Source organism: Peromyscus eremicus, chromosome 1, assembly GCF_949786415.1.
Source record: "Peromyscus eremicus chromosome 1, PerEre_H2_v1, whole genome shotgun sequence".
Lineage (NCBI taxonomy): Eukaryota > Metazoa > Chordata > Mammalia > Rodentia > Cricetidae > Peromyscus > Peromyscus eremicus.
In genome coordinates, this window is record NC_081416.1 from 147,608,769 (window position 1) to 147,632,616 (window position 23,848).

Below are 23,848 nucleotides of genomic sequence, written 5' to 3' on the forward strand. Positions count from 1 at the left end.
CTGTATGTCCTTGAAAACATATCTAACATGACCATAATTTTTCCATTATAGATGACTGCTAATTGATATTTCTTAATAACATATTTCATTATTAAGTGAGCTGCATAAACATAATACCCTAAACAAGAGAGGAAATATACATGCAGTACAACAAAATTACCTTTAAATTTGTATCAATAAACTAAAATCCATACTGATGTAAAATATGTAAGATTAACAGTTGTTTATTTGGATTAAAGTAGATTTAATAATCTACCCCTTTACCCCATCATTTTTATATCATAACCCCCTTTCTTGTTTCATAAAGAGATTGACTATGAACAATAACAATTTGTAACCAAACTCCCAAACAAAGATAAATATCCATAATCCATTTTTTTATTGCGGGTGTAGTTTTCTAGGCTACTTCTTGCTGACTGGGGGTGCTGGTAGATTTATGGGGATACAAAGGAAATTTTATTATTATGGTCAAGTCCTGACTGGAGTAGTCTGTGAGGCTGTATTCTCTGAGCCATTTGCCTTGAGGCTGTTCTGGATGTTGGATCATCTGGAGACCTCTCAGGGGGTCTTTCTTGATGGAACCATATTAACCTCGAAGGAATCTACAGCTTTTCTTCTTCTGTGGAAAGAGAAGGAAATCCTCTTTTCCAAAGCAACATATCCTTAGACATAAATTTTGAAGTAAGATACCTTTAAAATATATATATATATATATATATATATATATATATATATATATACACATACATACATATATATACATACATACATTTATATACATACACGTATATGTTGAATTCAGCAGCCTGAGTTAAATACAATGTAATATCTCTCTCCAGTTAAAAATTACAAAGACAACATAACCCAGACTCTCTGTGTAATTTCCATTATTACATGGCTTATTATAGTTTTTATGTATTATTTTTAAGACTTATTTTTGTGACTATATCCTTTCTCTTCTCCCTCTTAAGCCTATGCACCTTATTATACACAATGTAAACTGTTCAGAGATTTATTCCATCTGGATCTGTCTTATTGTGAATCTGTATCCATTTTTTGAAAATTGATTTAAACTGCAGTTTGGCTAGGACTAAAGCTGTAGCACCACAGGCTGTCATCCCCACCCCATAGGTTTTTTTAACATGGCACATGCTTATCTCCCCAGTTCTGGGAAGCAGTATTAAGTATATATTAAGTATACCTGTAGCTAGAGTTTTCCTGCCTGGCCCACAGTCAGGACAAATCTCTCTCACCTGCAAGTCCCACAGCCACTCAGACCTGACCAAGTAAGCACAGAGACTTATATTGGTTACAAACTGTATGGCCGTGGCAGGCTTCTTGCTAACTGTTCTTACAGCTTAAATTAATCCATTTCTATAAATCTATACCTTGCCATGTGGCTCGTGGCTTACCGACATCTTCACATGCTGTTTTTCATGGTGGCAGCTGGCAGTGTCTCTGACTCAGCCTTCCACTTCCCAGCTTTATTCTCCTTCTTGTCCTGCCTATACTTCCTGCCTGGCCACTGGCCAATCAGTGATTTATTTATTGACCAATCAGCAACACACTTGACATACAGACCATCCAGGCAGTGGCTGGGAGAAGCCACTTTGTATCATGGCTCAGCCCATCAGAGATACCAAGAATCTTCAATGTTGCTGCTGAAGCCAGCTATGGTCATGGGACATATCTCTGTACTGCAGCCACCCTGAGTGACATGAATTAGGAAGCTGTGCTTGGCTCCATTTTAGAATCCCTTTTATATGTTTTCTCAGGTTTTCAGGTGGAAATTCTTGCTATCATGTTTGGTGCCAAAATGTAGCTGAAAGTTTTCTTGTGTCCTACTGGGCCCTGAGCTCCTGGAACCACTTAGAAAATAATCACTGAGAAGCTTAATATTAATTGCAAATTATTTGGACTATGAATCAAGCTTTTTGCTAGCTGTCTCTTATAACTTAACTCAAAACATAACTATCAATCAATCTATGTATATGGAATAATTTCTCTGAACTTGTCAAATGCAAATAGAGTAGACATTATTGATGTATTTATCTTGTATATATTGTATACAGTTATTGTATATAGTTTTTATTATATTAGTTATAACTTTTTAAAAAAATTTTTATTAGAAAAAGGGGAAATGTGGTGATGTTTTATTTGTGCTTTAAAAAATAAATTTGCCTGGAGATCAGAGGAATAGGAACAGACATTGTAAGTAAACAATGGAGTCAGGCAATGGTAGTACATGCCTTTAACCTATCACTTGGCAGGCAGGAATCTGTCTGGATCTCTGTGAGTTCAAAGTCACACTGGAAACAAGTGGAGGTGTGGTGGCACACGCCTAAATTCCAACACTTGTTAACCATGGATGTCTGGAGTTCTGTACAGACAGACAGGAAGTGACAGAGCTGGCAATGAAGAGGAAGTGATGTAGCTGGACAGAGAGAGCAAATCAGATGTCAGAACATCAGGGTATATAGGCAAGTGTAGACAAGAAGTAACTTGCATTTGGAAGCTGTAGCGTTGGTGAAGGGAGATTGGCTGGTGGCTTTCCTTATCTCTCTAAGGCTTTCACCCCTATATCTGGCTCTGTGATTTTTATTTAATAAGACCATTTAGAAATTAATTTACAGGCATCATTCTTCTAAGTAAATGCTTTTCCATGATTGCATTCACATCATAAGTAGGAACACCAAGCATTATGAATTTGCATTCTGAGGATTTATTATTAAGCAACAAATTAATCATTGATCTAATCAATACCCTTCACTGAATTTAATCAATACACTGAATTTAAACTTCTGTTTTCTTGGTTTCAGAGGGTTTTGTTCTTGTTTTTGTTTTTGTTTGTTTTTGTAGAAAGAACATAAGGGTGGATAGGGAGCAAGAGAGGATCTGGAAGGACTTGGGGGAGATATGAAATATGTGTAAATTAATGATAATTAGTAATCAAGTATATTTCAATTAAAAATTATTTTAAATAAAATTATTAAGAAGGAAGTGACAAGTTTATATTTCCTTATCTGTAATTTTCTGTAATATTGTTTGATGCTATATTTATATTTACATTTTATTTATATATTTAGATATATATTTATATTCCTAGTGATATGTAGGTATAGTTCATTGTTTAATTTCTCTATTTGTTTTATTGAATGAATACCAAATTTATGTATCCATTTTCTTATTACTGGATACTTAGGCTTATTCAACTCTCCATAATTATTTACAATTTCTTATTACTGGATACTTAGGCTTATTCAACTCTCCATAATTATTTAGTATTTGTTATTTATTAATAACAAACACTAAACTTTTTGTGGGTTTAGTGAACTTTATGGATGGTATTCAAGAGAGTAGGGATCCCTAAGCCCCTCCTTTCTTCTGGGATTCTGGGACAGAAACTGTGAGGAAGATGCTCAGTGTTGGAGGCTGAGTTGGTACAGGGACTACTTCATAGTCCAGGACATCTCTTGCTCTTGTGTTCTTGCTGGGGTAGGTGGTCCAGGCCTTCTTACTCCTTGGAGACCATGTAGGCCATGAGATCCACTGTCCTGTTACATTAGCTGTATTCATTATCATACCAAGAAATAACCTTTACAAAGTTGATATTGAGAGCACTACCAGCCCCAGCATCATAGATGGCAGAGTAGTTATCACTGTTAAAGTGGTAGGAGACATCTTCATTCTCAGATTAGCCTGGAATGTCCTTAACGAGCCCTTGGATGCCTGCATCACCATCTTCTCGATGTCATCATATACTTGGAAGCTTTCTTCAGGTGACATGTCAGAGCTATGTCAGACAGATTGTGGATAGGAACACAAAATGGCATGCAAGTGAGCATCTGATTGAGCGCTGGGATCACCTTGCCCACACCCTTATAGCACCAGTGAATGCAGAAATGATGTTCTGGGGTATTACACCACAGCTTCCCAGAAGGACCATCCACAGTTTTCTGGGTGGCAATGATGTCTTGGATTGCCATAATGAGTCCTTCTTCAATGCCAAAATTGTCATGGATGATGTTGGTCAGAGGGACTAAGCAGTTGGTGCTGCAGGAATCATTGCTGACAATCTTGAGTGAATTGTCATACTTCTCATAGTCCACATCCATCACAAACATGAAGGCATCAGCAGAAGGGGCAGAGGTGATGACCCTTTGGGCCCCACCTTTTAAGTGGGCTCCAGGCTTCTTTATTGGTGAAGCCATCCGTAAACTTCACAGCATTGTCCCATCCAATATGGGCAAGCTCTTGCTCCTAGAAGATGGTGGCAGTCTTCCAGTTCTCAGATTTGCCTGTGTATATATGGTAGTTTCTAAATCTATATATGAATATTTTCAACTCTCCTAAGTGTCATCAGACTGAATGGCTACAAAAATAATTACTACAACTATCACAGTAACACTAGCTACTTATATTACCACCTGCTTATGTGGTGATATTTTATTTGTGCTCTAACAAATAAAGCTTGCCGTAGGGATCAGAGGAAAAAGTCAGCCACTATATTTAACATAGAAGTTAGGCAGTGGATGCACATACCTTTAATCCTGGCATTTTGGAGGCAGAGATTCATCAGAATCTCTATGAGTTCAAGGCCATACTGGGAACAGAGCCATGCGTGGTGGCACACACCTTTAATTCCAGCACTAATTAACCATAGAGATCTGTACGGACAGACAGGAAGTGACAGAGCTGGTCAGAAAGAGCAAGTGATGTAGCTGGGTGTAGATAGGAAGTAAGATGGCAGGGCAAAGAAAGGTATATAGGTATGAGTATACAGGAAGCAGCTCTCTCTTGGGCTGAAGATTTCCAAGTGGTAAGAACTTGTGGCTGTGGCTTATTCTATTTTGTGGATCTTTCAGCTTTCATCCCAATATCTGGCTCCAGGTTTTTTTTTATTATAAGACCTTTTACAATTTGTGTTACATGTATACATTGAGATTGCACTAATTTCTTACATCTGTGTTGATATATATCTTTCATTTAATTTTTGTTAAGCTTAAGAACATGAAATAGTATCAGAAATACATACTCCTCATTTAAACATTAATAATAACAGAAATAGACTCTCTTAATCGCATTCTTCAGATACCACCACATCCTAAACTCACCATCTAATTATGTTTATCATTAATATCTCTGAATATAAACTTATTTTTTTGTTAACCTATCCATATGAAATGAATCTTAAGATTTTTCCCAAGGAAAAACAGAATTCCCCACATGGAACACATTCTTGTTCCTCACTCTCTTTCATGAATCTGCTCTTTATGTTCTTTATTTTTTTTTCAGTTTCAATGCAATTTTATTTTTTATTTTATTTTATTATTTTATTTTTTTATTTTATTCTACTCACTCCTCATGGTATCTACAGACCCCCACTGCTCCCTCCTCCCACCCCCAGCCCTCTTTCCCAAGCCACCCCACATCCCCACATCCCCCAAATCGAGGTCTCCCATGGGGAGTCAGCAGAGCCCAGTTTACTGAGCCTAGGCAGGTCCAAGCCCCATCCCACTGCACCAATGTTGTGAAAAGTGTCACACCACAAGCACTGGATTCACAGAAGCCTGCCCATGCACCAGGGACAGATCCCGATCCCCTTGCCTGTGTGCCCCCAAACAGTTTGAGCCAAACAACCATCTTCTGTGTCCAGAGGGCATAGTCCAGTCCCATCGGGACTCCACAGCCACCAGTCCACAGTTCATGGGTTTCCACTAGTGTGGTCCGTCATCTCTGCACATCCTCCCATCATGATCTCGACGTCCCTTGCCTGCTGTATCTCTCCTCTTTCTCATCAATTGGATTCCCGGATCTCAACCTGGTGCCTGGCCGTGGATCTCTGTATCAGCCTCCATCTGTCACTGGACAAAGGCTCTATGATGACAGCTAGGTTATTTGCTAGGCTGGTCACCAGAGTAGACCACTCCAGGCACCCCCTGGACTACTGCCAGCAGACCAAGGTGGGGTCAACCTTGTTGATTCCTGAGAGCCTCCCCAGCACCCTGCCTCTTCCTATTCCCATGATGTCCTCATCTATCATGGTATCTTCCTCCCTGCCCTCCCACTCTGTCCCTGTTCTGGCTTGACCCTCCCATTTCCCTATGTTCTAATCCCCCACTCCTCGCCCTCTACCACCCCAAACATACCCATTACACTCATATAGATCTCATCCACATCTCCTTCACAGGGTCATCCATGTGTCCCTCCTTGGGTCTTTTCCTGTTAGCTATCCTATCTGGAGTTGTGGTTTGCAGTCTGGTCATCCCTTCCCTCCAATTTAGTATCCACTTATGAGTGAGTACATACTATGTTTGTCCTTCTGAGTCTGGGTTACCTCACTCAAGATAATATTTTCTAGATCCACCCATTTGCTTGGAAATTTCATGATATCATTGTTTTTTACTGCTGAGTAGTACTCCATTGTGTATATGTACCACATTTTCTTTATCCATTCTTCAGTTGAGGGGCATCTAGGTTTTTTCCAGGTTCTTGCTATTACAAATAATGCTGATATGAACATAGTTGAGCATGTGTCCTTGTGGTAAGATTGAGCATTCCTTGGGTATATGCCCAAGAGTGGTATAACTGGGTCTTGAGGAAGAATTATTTCCAACTTTCTGAGAAACCTCCATACTGATTTCCAGAGTGGCTGTACAAGTTTGCATTCCCACCAACAGTGTAGGAGTGTTCCCCTTGTTCCACATCCTCTCCAACATAAGCTGTCTTCAGTGTTTTTGATCTTAGTCATTCTGACAGACGTAAGATGGTATCTCAGAGTTGTTTTGATTTGCATTTTCCTGATGACTAAGGATGTTGAGCAATTCCTTAATGCCTTTCAGCCATTTGAGATTCTTCTCTTGAGAATTCTCTGTTAAGCTCTGTACCCAATTTTTTAATTGGATTGTTCAGTATTTTGATGTCTAGCTTTTTGAGTTCTTTACATATTTTGGATATCAGTCCTCTGTAAGATGTGGGGTTGGTGAAGATGTTTTCCCATTCTGTAGGCTGTCATTTGGTCTTATTGACCGTGTTCTTTGCTCTACAAAAGCTTCTCAGTTTCAGGAGGTCCCATTTATTAATTGTCGCTCTCAGTGTCTATGCTACTAGTGTTATATTTAGGAAGTAGTCTCTTGGGCCAATTCATTCCAGACTACTTCCTATTTTCTCTTCTATCAAGTTCAGTGTAACTGGACTTATGTTGAGGTCTTTGATACATTTGGACTTGAGTTTTGTGCATGGTGACAGATATGGATCTATTTGTAATCTTCTGTATGTTGATATCCAGTTATGCCAGCACCATTTGTTAAAGATGCTTTCCTTTTTCCATGGTACAGTTTTGTGTTCTTTGTCAAAAATCATTTGTTCATAGGTGTCTGGATTAATATCAGGGTCTTCAATTCGATTCCATTGGTCCACATGTTGGTTTCTATGCCAGTACCATCACTTTTTATTACTATAGCTGTATAGTAGAGCTTGAGGTCGGGGATCATGATGCCTCCAGAGGTTCCTTTATTATACAAGATTCTTTTAGCTCCTCTAGGTTTTTTGTTTTTCCATTAAAGTTAAGTATTGTTCTTTCCAAGTCTGTGAAGAATTGTGTTGGGATTTTGATAAGGATTGCATTGAATCTGTAGATTGCTTTTGGTAAGATTGCCATTTTTACTCTGTTGATTCTACCTATCCATGAGCATGGGAGATCTTTCCAATTTCTGATATCTTCTTCAATTTCTTTCTTCAGAGACTTAAAGTTCTTATCATACAGGACTTTCACTTGCTTAGTTAGAGTTACCTCAAGATATTTTATATTATTTGTGGCTATGTAAAGGGTGATGTTTCTCTGATTTCTTTCTCAGCCCCTTTTTCATTTGTATATAGGAGGGCTACTGATTTTTTTAGTTAATCTTGTATCCTGCCACTTTACTAAAGGAGTTTATCAGCTGTAGGAGTTCCCTGGTATAATTATGTCACTTATGTATACTATCACATCATCTGGAAATAATAAAAGTTTGACTTCTTCCTTTCCAATTTGTATCCCCTTGATCTCCTCTTGTTGTCTTATTGCTCTAGCTAGAACTTCAAGTACTATATTGAATAAGTATGGAGAGAGTGGACAGCCTTGCCTTGTTCCTGATTTTAGTGGAATCGCTTTGAGTTTCTCTCCATTTAATTTGATATTGGCTGTCAGCTTGCTGTAAATTGCCTTTATTATGTTTAGGTATGTTCCTTGTATTCCTGATCTCTCCAACACCTTTATCACAAAGTTGTGTTGGATTTTGTCAAAGGCTTTTTCAGCATCTAATGAGATGATCATGTGTTTTTTTCCTTTCAGTTTGTTTATATGGTGTATTACATTGACAGATTTTCATATGTTGAACCATCCTTGCATCCCTGGGATGAAGCCTACTTGGTCATGGTGGATAATTGTTTTGATGTGTTCCTGGATTCCGTTAGCCAATATTTTATTTACTATTTTTGCATCAATGTTCATGAGGGAAATTGGTCTGTAGTTCTCTTTCTTTGTTCCATCTTTGTATGGTTTGGGTATCAGGTTAACTGTAGCCTAATAAAAAGAATTCGGTAATGTTCCTTCTGTTTCTATTGTGTGGAACAATTTAAAGAGTATTGGTATTAGCTCTTTTTTGAAAATCTGGTAGAAATCTGTGCTGAAACCATCTGGTCCTGGGCTTTTTTTGGTTGGGAGAATTTTAATGACCATTTCTATTTCCTGAGGGTTTATTGGTCTATTTAAATAGTTTATTAGGTCTTGATTTAACTTTGGTATGGGGTACCTATCCAGAAAATCATCCATTTCTTTCAGATTTTTCAATTTTGTGGAGTACAGATTTTTGAAGTATGACCTGATGATCCTCTGGATTTCCTCATTGTCTGTTGTTATGTCCCCCTTTTCATTTCTGATTTTATTAACTTGGATGCTCTCTCACTGCTTTTTGGTTAATTTAGATAAGGGCTTATCTATCTTGTTGAGTTTCTCAAAAAACCAATCTTTGTTTCATTGATTCTTTGTATTGTTCTCTTTGTTTTTATTTTATTGATTTCAGCCCTCAATTTGATTATTTCCTGGTATCTGTTTCTCCTAGGTGAGTTTGCTTCTTCTTTTTCTAGAGCTTTCAGTTGTACTGTTAAGTCACTAGTGTGAGATTTCTCCAACTTCTTTATGTGGGCATTTAGAGCTATGAATTTTCCTCTTAGCACTGCTTTCATGGTGTCCCATAAGTTTGGGTATGTTGTACATTAGTTTTCATTGAATTCTAAGAAATCTTCAATTTCTTTCTTTATTTCTTCCTTGACCCATTGGTGATTCGATTGGGCATTATTCAGTTTCTATGAGTCTGTAGGCTTTCTGTAATTTTTGTTGTTGTTGAAGTCTAACTTTAAGCCATGGTGGTCTGATAAGACACAAGAGGTTATATCAATTTTTTTGTATCTGTTGAGATTTTCTTTGTGACAAAGCATGTGGTCGATTTTGGAGAAGGTTCCATGGGGTGCTGAAAAGAAGGTATATTCTTTTGTGTTAGGGTGGAATATTCTGTAAATATCTATTAAGTCTATTTGAGTCATAATATCTGTTAGTTCCCTTATTTCTCTGTTGAGTTTCTGTCTGGCAGACCTGTCCGTTGGTAAGAATGGGGTGTTGAAGTTTCCCACTACTAGTGTATGGGGTTTGATGTGCAATTTGAGCTTTGATAATGTTTCCTTTACGAATGTCAGTGCCCTTGTATTTGGGGCATAAATATTCAGAATTGAGACTTCATCCTGTCAGATTTTCCCTGTGATAAATATGTAGTGTCCTTCACGATCTCTTTCAATTGATTTTAGTTTGAAGTCTATTTTATTAGATATTAGGATAGCTACACCAGCTTGCTTCTTAAATCCATTTGATTGGAATGTCTTTTCCCAGCCTTTTATTCTGAGGTGGTGTCTGTCTTTGAATTTGAGGTATGTTTCTTGTATGCAGCAAATGATTGGCTCTTGTTTTTGTATCCATTCTGTTAGCCTGTGTCTTTTTATAGGTGAATTGAGACCATTGATATTGATGGTTATTAATGACCAGTTATTGTTAATTCCTGTTATTTTTTGGTGGTAGTGTTGTATGTTTCCCTTCTTTGGTATTTGTTGGTATGGGACTATCTATTGCCTGTGTTTTCATGGGTGTATCTAACTTCCTTAGGTTGAATTTTCCTTCAAGTGCTTTCTGTAGGGCTGGATTTGTGGAGAGATATTGTTTAAATCTGGTTTTATCATGGAATATTTTGTTTACTCCGTCTATGTTGATTGAGAGTTTTGCTGGGTACAATAGTCTGGGTTGGCATCCATGGTCTTTTAGTATCTGCATAAAATCTGTCTAGGACCTTCTTACTTTTAGAGTCTCCATTGAGAAGTCAGGTGTTATTCTTATGGGTCTGCCTTTATTTGTTACTTAGCCTTTTTCCTTTGCAGCTCTTAATATTTTTTTTCTTTATTCTGTATGTTTAGTGGTTTGATAATTATGTGGCAAGGGGACTTTTTTTTTGATCCAGTCTATTTGGTGTTCTGTAACCTTCTTGTATTTTTATAGGCATTTCCTTCTTTAAGTTGGGAAAGTTTTCTTCTATGATTTTGTTGAATATATTTTCTGTGCCTTTGAGTTGGTATTCTTCTCCTTCTTTTATCCCTATTATTCTTAGGTTTGGTCTTTTCACGGTGTCCCATATTTCCTGGACATTTTGGTTCATGACTTTGTTGGTTTTAGTGTTTTCTTTGACTGATGAATCTATTTCTTCTACTGTATCTTCAACCAAGGGAGATCTGCTCTTCCATCTGTTGCATTCTGTTGGTTATACTTGCATCTGTAGTTCCTGTTCATTTACTCAGATTTTCCACTTCCAGCATTACTTCAGTTTGTGTCTTCTTTATTGTCTTCATTTCAATTTTGAAATCTTGAACTTTTTCCCTAATTTGTTTAATTGCTTTCTCTTGGCTTTCAAGGGATTTACTGATTTCTTCCCATTTTTTGTTTGACTTTTCCTTGATTTCTTTAAGGGAATTTTTCATTTCCTCTTTTAAGATCTCTAATATCTTCTTAAAGTCATTTTATGGTAGATATCTTCCATTTCTTCTGTGTTGGGATGTTCAGGTCTTGCTGATGTAGGTTCTGATGGAGCCATATTGGTTTTTATATTGTTGACTGTATTTTTGCACTGGCATCCTCCCATCTCTTTCTCCTCTTGGAGTAAGTGGTGTCTGTGTCTGAATGAGCCTCTCTTGGTCTAATTGATACTCTTGATTCAGTGGGAGCTCTTGGTCTAGTCGATGCTGATGGACTTTTTGTCTCAGAGATCAGCTATTAATCCAACTGGTGCTAGTGGTCTCTGTCTCAGGGAGTAGTTGCAGTCTTACCTGTGGTAGATAGTGGTAGTCTGACCTGTCTGCAGGATGTCTGCCTGTCAACTGGCCTCTTTGTCCAGTTGAGTGCTGGCAGACTCTGTCTCAGGGAACAGTTGCAGTCTCAGAGGGTGGGTGAGATTTGGGGGTGGTGGGGTTTGGGTTACAGGGTCTGATGGGGGATGGGAGTGATCTGACCTGTGTGCAGGAAGTCTGCCTGCAAACTGACCTGAAATTGCAACTGCAATGGGTGAGGGTGTAGGGGTGTAGGGTTGTGCCCCTGGGCCCAAAGCCTAGGGGTTGGGGTGTTTGGGTGTAAGGATAAAGACTCACCTCTTACTCCAGTAGGGTGCTGGCAGGCTCTGTCTCAGGGAACACTTGCAGTCTCAGAGGGTGGGTGGGATTTGGGGGAGGTGGGGCTTGGGTTACAGGGTCTGATGGGGGATGGGAATAGTCTGACCTGTGTGCAGGAGGTCTGCCTGCCAACTGACCTAAAACTGGACCTACAATGGATGTGGGTGTAAGCTTGCAGGGTTGTGACCCTGGGCCCAAACCTAGGGCCTGGGGTGTTCAGGTATGAGGATAAAGACTCAACTCTTACTCCAGCCGGTGCTGGCAGGCTCTGTCTCCTATGTTCTTATATTATAAATTATCACAGCACATATTCAGTATCATTTTCTATGATTTCCCTCTTTGTTTTTAAAGCAACATTTATTTTCTGCTTCTTATAATTTTTTTAAAATGTGAATTTCAGTTAAAAAAGAACAAGGGCATCATCTTTAGTGGTTGTAGTTAGAATACCATGATTTGGATATCAGTGAAATCTCTCCTTCTTTAGGGCTCATGTGATTGATGTTTTCTCTTCAGGGTGTTAGGCTTTGGAAAATTTTGTTTGAGTTTTAAGAGGTAAAGCTTAGAGGGTGGTCCTACTATATTGGGGTTACGGTATCAAATGTCGGGTTGGAGAGATGGCTCAGTGTTGAAAGTGTGTACTCTCTTGCAAAGGACCTTGATTCATTTCCAAGTGTGTAAAGCAATGCACAACAACCTGTAACTCCATCTTGAGGGTAATGCAATGCCCTCTTCTCTGCTTTGCAGGTGCATTCACTCACTTACACAACCCCCCACAATTTTAATTAACATTTTAAAAAGAAGATATACAGATGTAAAATATGTATGGGAAAGTATTTATGATATCCACTAAATGTTAAAATTAAAAAGGAACACAATGAGATGCTAGAATATAGAATATATACTAGGCTATAATATAAAATATAAAATATAAAAACACCCATCCACTAAAATATAAAAACACTGATGGCACCAACTTCTGCAAAGAAGGAGTAACAGGAATGCTCACATATAGTCGATTATATAAAAAATAAACTACTCAGGAACTTATAAAGCTAGGTAAAATTTCCTAAAAGTACAAAAAATAGACATCATAAATCACAATAGCCAAGTTATTTAGAATTCATAAAATTAATAAAATATCCACACCATATATATATATATATATATATATATATATATATATATATATATATATATATATATATCTTTAAAAAAGCATCTGAGCTGAAGCTCATGACAGAGCACTTACATAGCACATTAAGGCCCCAGAATCAATCATTAGCACCTCACAAGCAATATAAACAAAAGCTTCCTATACTGACTCTCTTTGCCATATTTAGAAGTGTACAAAATGTTCTTAGTAAGTAAGTGAATAAGGAAAGAGTAGAATATCCATACAAAGTGCATCATTAATCATCATTGACTATAAATGGCCCACCATAAGAAGACATGGAAGAAGCCTAAATGAAATCTGAATAAAGTTAGTCTAATAGAGCCACATACTGGTTCAAAGCAATAAATCAAAGTATTGGAAGTCATAAAACTACAGTGAGAGAAAATAGTAATGACCAAGCAATTGCAGGAAATGAGAGTATACAAAATGATTTTAGAGCATCAAATCTATCCTGCAGGAGATTTTAAAGACAAGTGAATGTTGTTCTTCTGTATGTGTATGATTACATAATAGGTGGTTTAAAAACTCAACAATTAAATGAAGGGATTATCACCTTACCTGGGATTCATATAATGTCAACTATTATTTTGATAATTCTTGTATTATCCCTAAAAAAGTTGGTTGACATGAGTGCCAAGATATAGCCTTTAGCAAAAGTTACTGGAGAAAATATTGGCATTTTGACTGATAAGTTACAAGTCTTAGAAAAAGTTACTAACAGAGATAATAGAGATATCAGACAAAGACAGAGAAATTTAAAGGAGGAGCAACCTCACCATCACATTATAAAATTAGAGAGGAACAGTCTAATGTTATGAAACAACGAACCTTCATTTATCCCATCATCTTACAGGAACAACTCCCAAATGACAGGTACTTCCAAGGCTATATAAGAGTTGACTGGATTCCTGTGGAAATGTTAGATTTGAAGAGATTTAAGGAAGTGATAATCTCATATGCTATACATTCACCTTTTGTAAAGCAGCTGTTAAATTCATGGTCAACTAGTAATGGAATTGTCCCTCAACACTGGAGAGACTTGATTACAGCAGTATTGGAATGTGGTCCTCTATTACAGTGAAGGACCTGGTGGAAAGATGAGGCTAGGACCATTCAGCAATGAAGTTAGAGGTATGGAAATCTCCCAAAGTCATGTTCTTGCAGAGGAAGATTAATGTACAAAGACATTCTCTACATGATTACCACACCCTGACTCTTTGTCCTGCAGCAGCTTTGAATGCTTGGGACAGAACTGAAGAAGTCAGAAAGAAAACTGACTCATTTACTAAAGTTACACAGGGCCCGAAAGAAAGCTTCACTGATTTTTACAAAGAATGATGTCAGTTGTAAATAGAATGATACAAAATTCAGAAGCTAGACAAAACATAATTGTATCTTTGGCTTTTGACAATGCTATTTCACAATGCACAAGGTTAATTAGGCTTTGAAAGGCAAGATCAGCACCTATGGAGGATTAAATCCAAATTACAGTCAATACTGAATCTTATAATCATGATGATGCTTGAACAGGACAGCTGGTTTCCAAAGGCTTGAAGAAAAACAAAGATGACTGATATTTTAATTGTGCCAAACAAGGTCATATATAAAGAGAGTGTAGACAGGGATTTCCTAGAAAAATATTTCTTTTAATCCAAAAAGAAGGCCCTTGTCTTCTGAACTATGCAGAAGGTGCTTCAAAGGCTGACATTGCAATGAAGATCAACAAGGGACAGACAAGGTAACCCTTTACCATCAGGAAATACCTTGGGAGAGTCTCTTGCAGGCTCCCATGTCAAATTTGGTTCATTATTCCCTGTTACCATGGGGAAAACTCTTCCCCACAGCAATTAATGGGCCTAATGCCTATTGTAGAAAATCATACTGCTCTGGATGATAGAACAACTTTAGAAGATGAAACAAAAAATTCAAGAGAAACCATAATGCAAGTATTTTCACAAACGTCTATAAATGATCAATGACCAAAGTTAAAAATATGACTTTGTACAGGAGAAACAAAGCTAGAGATACCATCAAAATATATAAAGACTATATTTGAACATGAGAGACCCCTTGATTAGAAGAGGTGATAGTTCCTCAAATAGTGTGACCATTCAATCTAAAATAACTTTTAAGACTAACAAATGATTTTCATTTTATCAGATATAACTTGCCAAAAGGGAAACTCCCCATTGTTAGAGTTGGGGCAGTGCAGTGATATTTTGTTTGTGCTGAAATGTAATATTATTTGTATGTTAATAAATAAAGTTTGCCTAGAGATCAGAGGTCAAATAGTCAGCCATAAACAGAAGTCAGGCAGTGGTAGCACATGCCCTTAATCCAATGATGTGGCAGGCAGAGTCTGTGGGTGTTCAAAGACACAGCCAATCGTGATGAAACATGCCTTTATTTCTAGTACCAACCATAGAGACCTGGAGGTCTGTATAGACAGGCAGTGATGAGAAAGTGATGTGGCTGGGCTTAGAGCCAATAAGAAGGCAGAACAGGAAGGCAATAAAAGCACAGGTTAGACAGGAAGAGTCTCTCTCTGTGGAAGCTACTGTAAGTGGTAAGTGGTAAGCTAAGGCTAGAAATGACTATTTGTTATTTCTGTGATTTCTTTGGCTATTACCCCTGTATTTGGCTCTGTGTTTCTTATTTAGTAAGACTATTTAGAAATTCATCTACATTTGGTCCCTATTTTGCAAGAATTCATTAAAAAAACAAAAAAACAACAAAAACATGTTGGTGGCCTTTCAGGCCAGGGGTTACAGGCCCCAGCTCGGCCAGAGTTTACAGGCCCCAGTGCCCCAGCTGAAGTTACAAGCAATCGGGCTCCATTTAGCCAGATCTGCACTCAACTGTAGTGGAGTTTTCTCCAGTCCTGCATGGGCCCACAGCCACTCAAACCCAAATAAACACACAGATGCTTATATTAATTAAAACTATTTGGCCTAATGGCTCAGGCTTCTTGTTAGCTAGATCTTACACTTAAGTTAACCATAATTCTTATTTATGTTTAGCCACATGGCTTAGTATCTTTTCTCAGTTCTGCTTTCACATCTTGCTTCCTCTATGTCTTGCTGGCTGCTCTGCCTCTGCCTTCCCGCTCCCAGTATTCTCCTCTCTCTTTGTCCTGCCTATACTTCTTGCCTGGCTACTGGCCAAATCAGCACCTTATTTATTAACCAATCAAAGCAACAAATCACAGCATACAGAGAGATATGCAATGCTGCACACAGTGGGAGCTACTTGTGGCCAGATCTCCAAGTTATGTGGCACAAGCTTAAAGGGGCTGGAGCACAAAGGGCCCTAAAAAGCTCAAGATGGAGCATGTGGATGGACTTTAGCTTTTAGCTTTTTTTCTGTTTTCCTGGTAGGTAGTAGAAACATCTCTCTCTCTCTCTCTTTCTCTTTCTCTCCCTCCCTTTCTTTCTGGATTCCCATCTCAGACTGCAACTATGCTAGGTACCTGTTTTGAAATTCCCTGGACTTCTACTGTTCTACACAGACTTTGTAAGTCAATTAAGATATCTTAAAGGGAGAAACTACTTAAAAGAGAAAAATATTCCACATTAACAAATGGGAAATATCTTTACAATGCAAGATAATTAGTCTTTGTTTGATAAAACATTAGGCAGTCTGAAAGTGGAAAAATTACATGAGAGGATTAGTGTTGATGGTATGTATATAACATCAATTATGTATATTATTTGTTTAATTGTACTTATTTTACTATTAAAAAAGATGGTCAAATCAAGTGCTAAGATAAAAGCTTTAGAAAAATGTGTGAAAATAAATTATAGACAAATTCAGATTCAGACAGAAGAATTTAAGGGTGAAATTATTTCAGGATTGGATTTTGAGGTTACAGAGAGACAGTTTGTTTTCAAGCAATCAAACTTAATTTATCTGGTAAGCATACAGCAACTACCTGATCAAGGGCATGTACAAACTAACTGGACTCCAGTTGAAATGTTAGATTTGAGGCGAATTAAGGAAGCTATAGTATCCTATGGCACACGTTCTCCATTTGTAAATAAATGTTAAACTTGTGGTCAACTTTAACAGGATTATTCCTCAAGACTGGAAAGAATTAGTAATGACTATCCTGTAACCTGGAGCACAATTGCAGTGGTGCCTGTGGTATAGAGACAAGGCTAAGACAATAGAAAATTAATGTAGAGCTAGAGGTGTGGAAATTTCCCAGGATCAGCTTCTTGGAGAAGGCCAATACACTGGAATACAAAGACAATGTTTATATGATAACCAAACCCTAATACTATGTCGAGTGGTGGCGATGAATGCATGGGACAGAATTGAAGAAGCAGGGAAGAAAATTGAATCATTCACAAAAGTTATATGGGACCTGAAAGAAATCTTGATGGATTTCTTTCACAGGCTGTCTTCAGCAGTAAATAGAATGGTCCCAGATTCAGAAGCTAGACAGATAATAATTGAATCTTGGCCTTTGAGAACATGAATGCAGCATACAAAAAAATAATCAGGCCATTAAAGGCAAGATCTGTACCCTCAGATGACTGATTAACGGACACAATTAATGTCAAGTCTCATGGCCATGATGATTTAGATAGGAGAAGCAATTTCAATAGGTTTGAGGAATGTCAGATGTTTTGGGTGTGGAAAGCAAGGTCATTTGAAAAGGGAATGTAAACAGGGCATTCCTAGAAAGAATGTTTATTCCAGGAAGAACAGCAACAAAATGCCCCTCCCTTTGGGAGTATGGAAAATGTGGAGTAAATGTAAACATTGGACCAATAAATGTAGATCAACAAGGAACAGGCAAGGTAATCCATTGCCTCTGTCCTTGGGAAAATCCCAGAGAGGCCTCATGCAGGCTCTCACAACAAATCAAGCTCAGACCTTTCCTGCCATCATAGAAGAAACCCCTACTCAGAGCAATTAAATAACCAAATTCCTATTGGAATAAACCAGGCTGCTTGGGGTGAACACCTGAGGTAGAGAGAACAGAAAATTCAGGAGAAGCCATAAAGAAAATTTTTTTTAGCAAACTTCTATAAATGGACAAAGACCAAAATTAAAAATATGAATAAATGACTTTCTCTTGGAAGGTTTATTAGACACAGGTGCGTATGTTACAATGATTGCACCAGAATTTAGGCATCCAAATTGGCCTCTTCAGGAGGTAAATGTTCAGCTGTTAGGGATTGGAACATTATCTCAAGTGAAACAGAGTGCAAGATGGCTCTAATGTATAGGTCCAGAAGGACAGAGAGGAAAATTAAAGCCATATGTGACTAACATAGCTATGAACGTATGGGACCATGATCTATTACAACAATGGAATACTCAGATTAACATTCCTCTGACCTCAGAAACATATAATAAACTAACACATGCTTCTGAGAGAAATATTAGAAGGTATTATTCTAACAAGTGGTCACCAGCCATCTAGATTGTACAAGAACAGGGCACAACAACAGATGATCTTTCAAAGACACCAATAGCTCTACCTTTAAAATGGTTAACAGACAAGCATGTATGGGTTCAGCAATGGCCTTTAACAACAGAGAAACTGCAGGCTTTAGAAGAGTTGGTATAAGAGCAGTTAAATGCTCAGCATATTGAAGAATCAACCAGCCCTTGGAATTCACCTGTATTTGTTATTAAAGGAAATCTGGTATATGGAGAATGGTAACAGACCTAAGAGCAATTAACAAATTAATTCAGCCAATGGACTCTCTACAATCTGGAATTCCTTTGCCTACTCTGTTACCTAAAGGATGGCCTCTTATTGTTATCAATTTGAAAGACTGTTTCATTTTAATCCCTTACAAGAAAAAGACAGAGAAAGATTTTCCTTCATAATGCCTACTTATAATAATTCTCAACCAGTTAAGAGATATCAATGGAGGATTCTCCCACAGGGAATGTTGAATAGCCCAACCCTGTGCCAATATTTTGTACAACAGCCATTGGAAGTGATATGTAAAAAATTTCCTAAATCTATAATTTATCAGTATATGGATAATATTTTACTAGCTGACTCAAATGCATGTACTTTAGAAAGAATGCTTGAAGAAGTAAAGAAAATTTTGCCTTGTTGGGGATTATAAATTGCCACTGAAAAGATACAAAGAGGACATTCTAATAATTATTTAGGATATAAAACAGGTCTTCAAAAAATTAGACCCCAAAAGGTGCAAATTAGGAGAGATTGATTATGGACTCTTAATGACTTTCAAAGATTATTCAGAGACATTTTTCATCTATGAACTATTGCTGGGGTAAAAATGATGAACTTAGTAATTTGTTCAAAACCTTAGAAGGTGACAAGGACTTAAATAGTCCAAGAGAATTATCACCTGAAGCTGAGAAAAAATTGGCCTTAGTAGAAAAGAAAGTACAGGAAGGACATGTGGATAGTGTGGATCCAAAGCTCAATTGCATTTTGGTTATTTGACCCTCTAGGCATTTGCCTACAAGAATTTTAATGCAGAGAGAAGATATTATATTGGAATGGATATTTCTACCAAATAAATAGAGTAAAAAATTAAAAACTTATGTGGAAAAGATCTCTGATTTTATTTTAAAAGAAAAATTGAGACTTTGTCAATGAGCAGAAATAGACCCAGCAGAAAAGGTAGAACCTTTAACTAAGGATGACATTGACAAATTATGGGGAGAAAGTGAACCTTGGCAAGGAGCATGCAGTAATTTTTTTGGGAGAGAATAATGACAAATATCCCAAAAGCTATAGAATTCTACTTATAAAGAGAGCTGAATGGACTCTGACTCACATTGTATGGGAAACAACAATACTTGGAGCTTGTACATTTTATATAGATGCTAATAAACAAGGAAAAGCAGGTTACAAATCAGAAAATTTAAGTAAATTTGTTCAAAGCCCTTATAATTCAGTTCAAAAATCAGAATTGTATGCTATTCTGTTGGTATTAATGGATTTTTCAGAACCTCTCAACATAGTTACTGACTCTCAGTTTGTTGAAATAGTGGTACTACATATTGCAACTGCAGAATTTATCCCTGATGGGTCAGAATTTACTTCACTATTTATTCAGTTACATGAATATATAACATGAATATATAACCCTTATATACAACTGACATCCAATCCCATATAGATCTGCCAGGCCCTCTAGCACAAGGTAATGATGAGATTGATAAATTATTGATAGGAAATGTGCTGGAGGCCTCAGAAATTAATAAAAAAAATCATGTTAAAAGTAAAGGTTTAAAACAGGTTTTTTTTCATAACCTGGGAACAAGCCAAGGAAATTGTAAGGAAATGTCCTACTTGTTCCTTTTGCAATCAGAAACCACTACCAGCAGGATGTAACCCAAAGGATACTCAGAGGAATGAAATCTGGCAGATGGATGTGTTTCAATTTTGATGAATTTGGAAAATTTAAATATGTACACCATACCGTTGATACTTACTCAGGATGTCAATGGGCACCTGCTTTGAGTTCTGAAAAAGTTGATTCTGTAATCACACATTTGCTAGAAGTTATGGCCATTATGAGCATAACTGCACTAATTAAAACTGACAATGCTCCAGCATATGTCTCTGGTAAAATGAAACTGTTTTTTGCTTATTACAATATAAATCATATTAAAGGTATACTACACAATCCTACAGGCCAAGCAGTTACAGAAAGATCAAACAGAACTCTAAAGGATATGCTTAATAAACAGAAAGGGGTAACAAAATCCTCCAGAAATAGATTATATAATGCTCTATTAACTCTGAATTTTCTCAATGCTAATGAGAAAGGAACAACAGCTGCAGAGAGACATTGGATAACAGAAAAAAAACTACAGAATTAAACCAGTCTATATCCTTTAAAGATGTGCTGACCTCAGAATGGAAAACAGGATATGTGTTACCTTGGGAATGAGGTTTTGCTTTTGTTTCTACAGGAGAAGATAAGCTGTGGATACCATCAAAACTGATAAAGTTTTGATTTGACCAAGAGAGACCTCTTAATTAGAAGAGGTGATAGTTCATCAACCAGCATGACCATCCAATTTATACCACTAACAAATGTTTTTTATTTAATCAGATATAACTTGCCAAAAAGGAACCTGCCCAAAGTTAGGATTGGGGAAGGGTTTTTATTTTTGTCTTCCAGGAGAATGAAGGCTAAAAAATCTGAAGAACACTGGTGAATGAGACATCTGAAGAAAAAGGACAAATCTTCTAGAAAAAATTTCCCGAGAAAAGGAGTAAATAGTCCTACCTATAAAATTTCATAAGTCTTCCTAAATATTTGTTTCTGCTCTTCTCTAAAGAAACTTAACACAAATGGTCTTTTTGTAGACTCAGTTCAATTAAAAATTAAAGCTGGCTTTGCAGTTGGAGAATGGTTCTCTCCTTCTTTAAACCCAAGCATGTAGTTAAAATGAAAATGCAAAATCCGTGATTATTTCAGAAGAAAGAGCCATCTTCTGGTATGAGACAGGAGAAAACAAAAATATTATTCTATTGCTAATAATCTCAATTCTTTAATTCTATTTGATTCTTTAATTTTTCTTAACATTTATATATATACATATATATATATATTTTAAACTTTTGTTATGATATTAATGGTCATATAGAGTAATAACTAATTCTAGAAAAAAGGCTTCAATTAGCTGCCTATACATGTTTTTGTGTTTGAGTCTCTATCAGTTTTCTGCAGGGAATCACAACCAGGTCTAACAGTGAATTTGAAGTCTCCAGAAAGGTGATGGGGCTCCACAACAATGATTCCACGTGGACAATAGTAATACCAGTAATCTGAAAAATATCACCTACAGATCATCTTTGGACTACAAACTGCTCAGAACAATTTCGAGATGGCTAGCAGAGATTATACAGTTTCAGAGACTACTTGAACAAGGACTTGAGATAAGCCCTGAACTTTGGGATTATACAGATACTGGACAACAAGTGATATAGCTACCTTTCCTAGAACTCAACAATTAACCCAAATTTTTTCTTTTCAGAATAAAGATGTCTTCACCCACAACCAGCAGGAAGCAATTTTAAGAACTCGATGCCCACATTCCCAAAAAGATGGCTTTGGGTGAGTAGTTTTTGGTATTTCAGTGGATTTCGGGTCTGGGGTAATTTTTATTGTTTAGTAGGGTTGGTTACAATTTGTTGTTATTAATCGTTAGGAAAAGGGCTAAGCAAAGAAAATTAGATTTAAGGTTCTTGTTTAAAAAAGATATATAGATCTTGCCCCGGACTTCCCTTCTGAAGCACAGCCCCACCAGGAAGGAGCCCCTTCTCCAAGACCCCTGGCAGACCCTGCAGTCTCCACGCCCTGCCCCCACCCCCATCTGCCTGAGCCCCAAGCCTCTTCCTGAGACTTAGAGGCCGGCCCCAGCTCCCAGCTCCCATCTTGCCCCAGACTTCCCTTCTAAAGCACAGTCCCACCGGGAAGGATCCCCTTCTCTAAGACCCCTGGCAGACCCTGCAGTCTCCACGCCCTGCCCCCACGCCCATCCCCCTGAGCCCCAAGCCTCTTCCTGAGACTTAGAGGCCGGCCCCCAGCTCCCATCTGGCCCCAGACTTCACTTCTGAAGCACAGCACAGCCCCACCGGGAAGGATCCCCTTCTCTAAGACCCCTGGCAGACCCTGCAGTCTCCACGCCCTGCCCCCATGCCCATCTGCCTGAGCCCCAAGCCTCTTCCTGAGACTTAGAGGCCGGCCCCAGCTCCCATCTGGCCCCAGACTTCCCTTCTGAAGCACAGGTGAGTGTCCTAGCTTGCCCTCGACCCCATCCGTGGGCACCAGCCACTCTGGGGAAGACCTGCCCAACTTGGCCCCAGGTTCTGGTCACTGGGCAGGTTCCCTTCTAGCCCCACCAGGAAGGATCCCCTTCTCCAAGACCCCTGGCAGACCCTGCAGTCTCCACGCCCTGCCCCCACCCCCATCCGCCTGAGCCCCAAGCCTCTTCCTGAGACTTAGAGGCTGGCCCCCAGCTCCCAGCTCCCGTCTTGCCCCGGACTTCCCTTCTGAAGCACAGGTGAGTCCCCTAACTTGCCCCCAACCCCATCCCTGGGCAACAGCCACTCCGGGGAAGACCTGCCCAACTTGGCCCCAGGTTCTGGTCACAGGGCAGGTTCCCTTCTAGCCCCACCGGGAAGGATCCCCTTCTCCAAGACCCCTGGCAGACCCTGCAGTCTCCACGCCCTGCCCCCATCCCCATCCCTGAGCCACAAGCCTCTTCCTGAGACTTAGATGCCGGCCCCCAGCTCCCAGCTCCCATCTTGCCCCGGACTTCCCTTCTGAAGCACAGAGAGCTCCCATCTGGACAAGAGAGAGAGACTTCCTGAATCTGTCAACTCTGTCTGAACCACGTGTGCGGATAAGGCCAAGAACGAACCACAAGGAGATGGGCAGACGTCAAGGCAGAAACACATACAACAAAATGAATAGCAATACACCATCACCAGGCCCTAGCCCTCCTCCAACACCTAGACCTGAACATCAGAAATTGGAAGAAGCAGAAGAAAATAGCCTTATGAATGTCATCATGAAGAAGCTAGAGGCTCGTGTAGAGGAAAAGACAAAAAAATGTGAAGAACGCTGTAAACAACTAGAGGAAAGGGCAAACAAATTAAAAGAAATCAAAAAAGTCCTGGAAGAGAACAATAAAATACTGAAAGAAAATCAAGAAAAATCAATGAAACAAATGAAGGAAACAGTCCAAGACCTGAAAAGGGAAATAGAAAAAATGAAGAAGACACAAACAGAGGGAATGCTGGAAATAGAAAATCTGAGAAAACGATTGGGAACTTCAGATGCAAGTATAATCAACAGAATGCAAGAGATGGAAGAGAGAATCTCTAGCGCTGAAGATACAATAGAAGAAATAGATTCATCAGTCAAAGAAAACACTAGTCAACAAAGTCATGAACCAAAATGTCCAAGAAAT

The 23,848-nt window shown here is 38.4% G+C and overlaps 1 pseudogene; it reads right to left on the reverse strand.

Moving 5' to 3' along the window:
- Window positions 1-3,514: 3,514 nt before the first annotated feature.
- The window catches only part of LOC131920717 (glyceraldehyde-3-phosphate dehydrogenase-like), a 60,161-nt pseudogene continuing 39,827 nt past the window's right edge, over window positions 3,515-23,848 (reverse strand).